This window comes from Varroa jacobsoni, unplaced genomic scaffold (genome assembly GCF_002532875.2).
Source record: "Varroa jacobsoni isolate VJ856 unplaced genomic scaffold, vjacob_1.0 scaffold_1027, whole genome shotgun sequence".
NCBI lineage: Eukaryota > Metazoa > Arthropoda > Arachnida > Mesostigmata > Varroidae > Varroa > Varroa jacobsoni.
The window spans coordinates 283,598-293,183 of NW_019213929.1; the positions used below are offsets into that span (position 1 = coordinate 283,598).

Genomic DNA, 9,586 nt, shown 5'->3' on the forward strand with positions numbered 1-9,586 from the left:
AATATATATATATATATCATCATGTCTCATGACGGTAAGTTTAAGACACAGCCCCTTATTTTTCTTTTCTTTTTTTACTTTTTTTGGGTTACACATTTCTAATGTGTATGACTAATGATAAGTTGTTTTAAGTAATTCTTGAGGTATCGCACGTTTCTCCGTAATCTGAACCGTCTATAATTTGGTCATTAATAAACGACTGTGCAAATCAGACGTAGGCAATTTAAGCTGAGCATATGGCGCCTGCGTATAAAAGTTCGCATGAAAGCATTTTACTTATAGGCTAGAAGCCGATTTCCTATTACTGTCTATACCTGCAATCAAATTGCAGCATTTGGTTCGATTGGTTAGACTGAGACGAATCGTACAAGATGATATTCTAACCTGAGGCGACGAACCCTTTTGAGTGTAAAGGTGTTTAGGTGCGACCAGCCCTTGTGGATACTTGTTGATCGATTGTACACAGGCGCCGTCATCTTTGGATTGTTATGAACATCCAGTAAGCAAAAGCCCCGATTAGGCGTTGCAGCTGTTGTCTTTGCTAAATAGTGCTTACAGGGTTTTAAATCGAAATTCCTATACTTTAAAACGAATCCTTAAACGATATGTACGACGCTCATTCCAGGGTACCTGTTTCCTTGCGCAAATCCATATTAGGGCACTACTTAGGAGTATGTTGCACTTACACGTTCACTAATGATTTAATGCCTCATATCACAATGTTCAAGCTATATATCACCTTGTACTAGAATACGCAAATAACGGGTACGACAAAAGAGATCAGATTAAACGTGCGTTGTTCTACTGAGTGGGACCCAGACTGTTTTCGGTACAAATCCTGCCGTTGACTTCAATGAAAATCACCGCCTTCGTATACCAAATCATGAATACAGCCCTGCATCAAGTTTGCTATCCTCCCCTCACACTGCTTCGACATCGTGTAACGCTCATGATAGTCCCGACAGCCGCTGCAGGGGTAGTCGTCTCTAAAGTTTCTTGAGCATCTCATCTTTTCACCATCATAACACTTCGGAGCAGAACTAAGACTGGCACAAACACAGCCATCGGACACCTGTACCACTGCCATTGACCCAGCAGATCAACGGCGTACACCACACATTCAATCCCGGTCTTTTGTATGCGCTTCTCTGGCAGCCACGCCATATCTCTGTAAACCAGAGGCACATCGGTGCGGTGCACGCTTGCTAGATACGACAGACCCTTTCATTGCGTAGAGATTCCGCAATGGCTCAACTTCTACTATTACTATCACAACTACGCAGCTTCATTTGATGGTCATCGCTTTTCATGGCGCTTTTCCTCGTCAAACACTTCTTTCTTGGTCACAGGAACAGCACAATTTCAATCAGTTTCCACTGTACCGACATGTTTGACGTGCACCACAAATACTAGAAATGGTGCATGGGGACACTGTAAATATTAGCGAACGTAGCATTTTGTTTTCCAAGACAAGTAACGCGCGGAAATTATCGCTTGAATGAGTAGTGCACTACATAGATCACGAGATAATTGTATTACTCAAGAAGCCACTAAACGCATTACGCGTGAAAAAAACTAAGGGAAGGCTTCGACGATAAGATGTCAATAGTGTTTCGAGTTCATTCACTTTGTGATGTTCATGGTTATGAACTATCGATACCAATAGCTTTCGAAATCGCTCATGCGCTTTAGTACAATCTTTCTTTCTTAAATAATCGCAAACAATAAATATCTCACTGTATTTGTTTACTGCCGTTTTAATGGCATACCAGGACGTTGCAAGCAACAGGCTGAACAGCTGTCGACAAGTCGACGATTGTACCTTTCCTAGCTAGATCATAGCGTGAGCACAGACAGCAGTAAAATGCAACAACAACAACTGATTACGATACCGTTTTGGCCGTATGGATCAGTCCAAGCGGTGCTTCAAACATTTAAAAGTTTTCCAAGCGTCTAATCGATTTCTGCTGGGATTTGGGTATTCTTTTTCACGTTTACTAAGGTTATCGATGGTGTTGCTTGGCTTCTCTATCTCTAGTTGTTGTTGAACGGATGGACTTTGTCTGTCGGGTATAAGATGGAAGCCAGGTTGCAATGACATTAGCCGGCGTAGCTGCAATTGGGCATCTGTATGCGAAAGTTCAGCACGAGCGCAGCCGATGCCGGCAAAGCGCCAACAGCGTTGTCGTCGTCGTCGTCGAGGCCGCAATCACCGCTGTCGGCCGAAGTTGGTGTGCAGTCATGAGGAGTGGGCAGAGACGAATTCGGTAAATAGTTGTGCGCAAATGTAATGTGGCCAGCCACAGGCAAATACGATATAAACAGCCCCACTCGTAGTCGTAGTAGTAACCTCTAAGTTTGAAACACCGTTCTGGACAGCGCGTTCAACAAGCTGCTAGGGTTTAGCATATTCACACTACGTTCTCAGGTAGGCTTTCCTAGCATTTGCACATATATCTAACGTGTATGTATTTCTTGGTCCAAATGATCGAGTACCAAGAAAATTTCTCACACGTGTGGGTCATGAAGATATCCTGTTGGCAAATGCTAAGACTGCTGCTAACTTTTTTCCTTTCTTATAGCATTATGAATTTAGTAATTATTTAAAGGCAAGGCTAAACAGCTTGATGCGTTATTGAAGCAACAAAGTTCCTTATATATTCCTGCCTACCTATCAAGCTCCCTGACACTGCACATGAATTATTTGAATAAACTTCAGGTGAGTCGACGATCAATGATGCCACCTTTATCGTTCGGCGTTGTTAGCGTCATTTCAGATGCGTTTCTTCACCGTCTCCCAAACTGTCCAGTAAATAATTGAAATGGTCAAAAAAGGTAGAAGGGTCAGAGCGGCAGATCAGAGGTCTCCACAAAAGGACATCATACATCGTTCCCCCGAATCGATCCGGAACCGGATCGCGAAGCAAAATCACTTGCTGCTCGTGTTGGTAATGTTGCTGAGACTGGATGAAAGCATACTTGCGCTTAAAGCGGCCGATCTTACAGATCAGGACGGAGCGGTATCAAAATCGGCGTTCGATCGTTCCGCAAAATGACGCTTCGGTCAATGAGTCAGGAGAAATACGTAAACGTACTGAAATGAATAGCGATTACATTAAATACTATCCAAATGAAGATTTATATTTTAAAAAATATACAGCTACATGTGTATAACTTACGATATTATACTAAGCTACTCACACTTTATTCGCAATATGCATAATTTTACTTAAAGATAAATAACATGGGCCATCATGAGTTGTGATGTCAAAATTTGCTTTAAAAAATAAATGAAAGACCCAACGTTAACAACGTCATCAACCCTGACTGATGTTTTAGGTTAAAAACGATTGCTTGTTCTCTGAATTTACATACCAACTTATGTTGGAAGCATCGCCACTTTTATTTACTGCACTATCGACTTATTTGACATAATTCTGATGAAATAGGTTAAAACTCAGAATTGATTTCCCGATTACGGCTAAGATTGTTAAAATATCGTATTGGTTTGTCATCAGTCGTCGATGATAACATCGGAGATAATTTTTACTTGGTGAAGATCTACTTGGTGAAAAAGCACAATGAATGGAAAAATACCATAGAATACAGACGCTCTTTTTAAGTGACATATCCATAAAGAAAATGTGGACTATTATACCTTCTCTAAATAAGCTACCGGTGTAGGGTTTGACGTGTCATTCGCTATAAAGTAATATTCCATTACTGTCCTTTTTGACAGGACCGCAATTTCGCTGGCGGATTGATAATCCGTCGAAAATGATGTTTTTGCAGCATCCATTATATATAATCACCAATTACATTATTTAAGGTTATGGTGATAGGCCATCGTCAAAAGCTCACTGATGTCACATTGTCAGTGTTATTCTCTATGGTTTTCCTATGGTATTTTCGTAATGGCAAGCATAGAATGTCGATGGCGAATATATATATATATATATGTATGGACAATTAAAAAAAACAAATAAGGAACAAACATCTATACAAATCTAAAAAGCTGTTCTATCCTATATTTATATATAGGAAAATTATGAGTGTTGATAGGTTCGAAAGGATCGTGAAATCGATGTATCTTAGACGTACCGTCAGTATAAAATCGCAAAAATGGTTATATTCTATTGCGAAATATACGAAACGAGCTGTAAGTTTGTGGCAAGAAAGCTGGAATTAGGATTAAATGCGAGCTTTAACTAACTGATATCCTACTGTCTTCTTTTGGAAAGGGAAAGTTTAAAAGGCGAAGACGAAACACCAGAGGTCACGACTCTGCGACCAGCTAGGGTAACGGTTGATTGCAAGAGATGGTTCGATAGGTGCTCCCTTCGGTGTACCACGGGTTTTTATAAATAGAGGTTCGGCAATGAAAAGCACACAAGATATGAAACATGTGGCATAAGTGAAAAGTTAATGAGAAGTTAACCTACTACGCTATTCTCGTAATAAGTTAACTCTGATCCTCGAATTTCTAAAAGCTTTTATGGCCACCGATTGGACAGGTCGCTTTCCTATAGCTGAGTCAAATGACGAAATAGACTTTTCACGATGTGCCCTTGTCCGACTAAAAGTGTAACTAGAGAAAAAATAGTGAAAATTAAGACCCAGCAGCAAGCGTGGAAACCCAACATAAGTATCCAGATAGGATCTTTGAATCTACGTAGATTACTTTTTATACTGATAAAGATTTTGTGTCTCTTTTTGTTGGCGGATTAAGTCATACTACCTTTTAGCATACTATCTGTAACCATGGCGCAGCAATTACCGAAGAACTTCTGCAAAGATTTGAACCTACACTAGAGATAAAAAAAATCTGCTGAAAAGTCAGAGCAAAAAGTATTCCACAGCGCGTGCTGTTCATGCGCTGAACACTTTCAAAACGGAGCAGTTGCACAAGATTGATTCTGATAGTGAAGCTCCTGATAATGATTAAGATAAAAAAAATTCCTGAATTTTGACACGAAAGACCGTCTTGTTTCCACACTTGTCTCCATTGACGAACATGGGGAAGTCTTTTACGCCTAACATGTTTTCATCGTTATAACCGTTCCAGTTGTTGGCTCTCCTCGAGCTTTTAGAGATTCGAAGACTAGAGCTAATTGAGTGTATTATTTTCCGGTTGCTATATTTCTCAGTTCCCATTCCTAAAAGAGAATGACTGGAAACTGATTTACTGGTAGCGAGTTTCACAAATCGTGGCATTTAGCAGCTCTCTTGCAACATTCTTCATACTGAACTTTTTACGGGAATACACGTAGTATTCCTGTTTAAAAGTCCTAAAATATTTGTCATTACCATTCTTATTACTTCATTAAAAGGTTTCTTTATCAAGCTAATGGTAAGTAAGTCACACTAACTTCACCTTCGCCTTCGTGTTAATGATACAGTACCACATATCGTTGAAAACCTCTTTTCTTTGCTTTTTTGAGTCATTATATTAGGCTCACAGAATCTCTAATTTGAATTCTAAATATGAATATACCTGATGATAAAAGAAGACATTTTTATCACCTTTTGTTTGTTTCTCTACGGAGCTCAAAGGGCTGCCAAGACAACTCAAGCTACGCATGCGATGTACGGCACTAATTATATAGCTGAAAGACAAAAGCGACTTACTAATTAAAAAAAGAAAAAAAATCTTTGGCCTGAAATGCGCACATCACTCGACTTTTCGAATTTTCCGAAGATCACTTTTGGAGTGGAGATATAAAAATAATAAACATGCTATACAACTATAGAGACTTCATTGAGAGATAAACAGATATAAAAGGCTGCTTTAGCGGATTCACCGAAAATAGTAAATAAGGTAGGCGTGGAAAATGCTGTCCCTTGCCAACCGATATCCCCATTTTTGGGGTCCGAACATGAGATGAAATTTTATAATCTGGGCAAAACGATGATAATAGACTGTCTTGAGTTAAGGGAAGACGTTTCAACGGCACACAACATTGGCCATTAGCAAACAAAAAACCACTAAACGCTAGAAGCGATAAACAAAACCGGGCATTGCTTACACGCCACCCACGCGTGTATCGATTACAATTCTATGTCACGTATTAATGTCTGATATGGAGGCTGGGGAAGGATTAGGTGATATAATATACCATTACTGTGCGACTTGAAGAACGACAATAAGATTATCTTACTTGGGATAATAGTAAGTAGATTACCTAAATATACTCATGCATCCGCCAGATAAATTAATGATTCCCTTTTGACAATGGACGACGGTTAAAGGGTGAAGAAAAAACTCGTTTCGGATGTATGATGAAAACATTTTAAAAAAACAGTTAAATTTCTCTCCGTTGTTCATGATTAGTTAAAGTTGATTAAAAACAGCAGTCTTAAATCTACGAGTAACCGACCGTAGCTTAAAGTTGTATCACCGATAGCACCTGTGTTCTTTAAAATGTAAATTCCCAAGTTTAGACATTCCAGATTCCGTATTCGAAAAAAAGCGGGCGTAATCAATATGGGCTTCATATGGTTTCATATTAGCGGGTCGAGATCTTAGATTGAATACCCCAAGAATTTAAGTGTCTATTTTTTCCAAAAAAAACTTGCCGCTGTCTGCAATATACCCAACTTAACATTAGCTGAACCAATAAGTTAATTAATAGCGTTAGTGTTAATTTAAATTATTGAGTGATGTGTTATGTTAACTAGTAAATCGCAAACAGTCGCCTATAGAGAAGCCTACACTATTTCCAGATTACTTGGCTTTGAAATTGATGTGACTGAGTCATCACATACACCCACTATTCGAAACACGAAAAGCGTAATAGAGGCTTCTGCATTTTCTATTTAAAGTGTTTTCTTTATAAATGGTTTGATTGTTCATCTACGCAATCCCTTTATACTGAAACACAAACACACTCCAAAAATGGTCACAACCTTCGCTTTTTATCCGAATATATTCTCGTTATCTGGCCAATTGCAAGAACACAGAAAACACAGTATATACGCCGTACCACTTAAATTCAGTAAAAGTACTAGATTAAGATAAAAATCAATGTTGGGTCACCGTCACGCATTGTTACGTTACAGGTGAATAGATCATATGATTCTTAACGGAATATACTTGACAAATAATTCTATGTAATAATAGTCTTAGCATTACTGGAAAGCTCTCGCGCAGTTTTCTTCGTCAAATCGTACGACAGACAGTAATGATATATTGCAATCAATAACCGTTATGGAATAAACATTTGTAACTCAAAAAACTTATTATTAATGAGATTGGACAAATATCGCTGATTTTGATTTCCGTAAACTGGCACGTTAAGACGAAGTTGTTCGGACCTCACTACTGAACCGCGGTGCCAGTTTTTATCCTCAGTGATTTTGTTAACTTCGTACACAGGCTTTGTTCACCCACCGGCCGATTAACTTTCGTTCAGCTTGTCTTGCAGTAGCGACTTGGAAACAGCTAGAACTAAAAATTGTTGAAATATTTTGGAAAATATTTTTGCTTGGGCTGATTTAATAATTATAGACCTAATGTGTTATTTGTTGCTTTGTGATTGACTTTATTTCACCCTTCGAAATACTTCGGCCCTGTAATGCCTATTTCACGCTTCTGTTAATATTTCTAAAGACCCGTTATTAATCGCAAACGCCTGTCCATTAGTATATGAGAAGCTTGTTTGAACAAATCTGGTATCCTTTATCGGCTAATATTCTGAACAAAAATAGATAGTCATTAAGCTATATATATAAAAGGCACGAAGTTTTTGTATAGGTACTTTGATTACTTTTAAATGCTAGGCACATTTTTTTTTTCACTGATATAATGATCTTCCGCTTTTTAAAACAAAATCATTATCAGGATAAATGTTCCTTGAAGATAGCATTAAGTGGTGCTTTAACAACCATATTTGATGTTAACAAATGCTTGAAACGCCTCATATTAAGCCATGTGCGTACATTCTGTATGCGCAAATATATACTTTCGATGTTCGTTGACAGGTCCATGCAGCCATCTGGAGAACTAATATAAATTCGCTTTTCACACAGACGACGGCCTTACTATATATATATATATATATATATATATATATATATATATATAGTTATATATATATAACTCAGCTAAAATTTAGGTCCGATCGACTGCCCCATAGATTGCCTATATATCGTTATCACTCTGAATTGAAGCTGTCTGGAACATCCAAACCATCTGCTAGTTTGCACACATACCAACGGCTACAATCAGTAAGTTTGGATAAAGCGTTTAAATAAAAAGTTTGGATAAAATAATAGGTTTGGGTGATAATATGCACAAGATTTACTTTTGAAGACAAATTTTGCAGTTTTTAATATAAGTCTAGTATACAAATGGTTCCAGATAGTATTGTTATTATCTATACATTCTATCATGTGCATTCGACTGTGTCTTTAAGGATAAGACTGGTTAACAAAGGCGTTGACAGAATAATGGTCTTGCATCCCACTAATTGAATCATCTAAAAAAAGAGAAGTAATAATAAGAAAGCATCGATTGTACGTCCATATAGGAAATACGGTAGCTGGCTTAGCGGTGAAAAGGAACAGCTTTCATCGAGATTTCTACACTGTTTCAGAGTATGAAGCAATTGGTTTTACCTTAGTTTGGTAGTTTTAATAATCTAACAGATAAATCAGATAGGTGGTGTCGGTGCTATTGTTGATCTAAATATCCTTCACGGTGCGTATGCAAATTTAGAGAATTTAGAGAATAGACACTTCAATGCATTTAGAGAATAAACACTTACTTTGGGTCAAACATTTTCCGTACTTAAGACTGATACACGTCCTCTTTGAATATACTATTACAGAGTTAATTTTTAATTACAAATAACGGTGTAGGCGATCACTGCTTGCTTTATCTTTGAACTCCGCCAGTGATTGTTTAAATATACCTACTTAGCTAGATCTACAAGAAGCACGGATCCTATTTTAAAGGCACTATGTTATAACCGTGCTTTAAGCGTTTTTTCCTTCTCGCAGTAACGATTGAGTAACCTCGATATCATAATTCAGCATGTCGCCATAAACGATCTCAGTACCTTTAACAATTCTCCAAGTAGCTTTCTCTCTGCACTTCTTTAATCATTTTTTTGTTGGAGTCATGCCGCATATATGTACTTGGTCTCATCACCAGAGGCTCCCGCTGCAATATGAGCGTTTTTAATCGTTCATCATATACTTAAACATGTCACGGGCGTATGTGCCACAGAACATTGCCGCGACAAATTGGCTATCAATAAGTACTATCTAATAGGTGCACTGCAGTGAATAAAGTATCTTGTTTCATATAGTATTATATTGTACATTCCTGGTAGCCTATATTGGACATCATGAAGATGTTACTCTCTTGCAAGCAAGGGCTGAGTTATCTTCAATTACAAAACGGTAGAAGGAAGCCGACTAGTTGCAAAACTTGTACTCTCTTATGAGTCAAATCGATGACCCGTTGATATCACTTAATAAGCAAAGTTTCGTTACTCACCTGGAAAGGCAGAATTTTCCAAACATTAGATTTTCACCTATAAGTTCGGCTTTATAATCTAAGATCGAATTTTATTTGGCTAAA

General features: G+C 37.9%; 2 long non-coding RNA genes across 3 annotated transcripts in view; one reads left to right on the forward strand and one right to left on the reverse strand.

Annotated features, from left to right (window-relative positions):
* The window catches only part of LOC111265924 (uncharacterized), a 30,047-nt gene extending 26,730 nt beyond the window's left edge, over positions 1 to 3,317 (forward strand). Inside the window, exons 4-5 of one of the 2 annotated variants that reach the window (XR_002683755.2) lie at positions 2,039 to 2,267; positions 2,720 to 3,317. This is a non-coding gene — a long non-coding RNA (uncharacterized LOC111265924). The other variant, XR_002683754.1, reaches the window with a different exon arrangement.
* Positions 3,318 to 6,894: 3,577 nt separating this feature from the next.
* The window catches only part of LOC147752751 (uncharacterized), an 18,028-nt gene continuing 15,336 nt past the window's right edge, over positions 6,895 to 9,586 (reverse strand). Inside the window, exon 2 of the long non-coding RNA XR_015313247.1 lies at positions 6,895 to 9,502. This is a non-coding gene — a long non-coding RNA (uncharacterized LOC147752751). The remainder of the gene's footprint in view (positions 9,503 to 9,586) is intronic.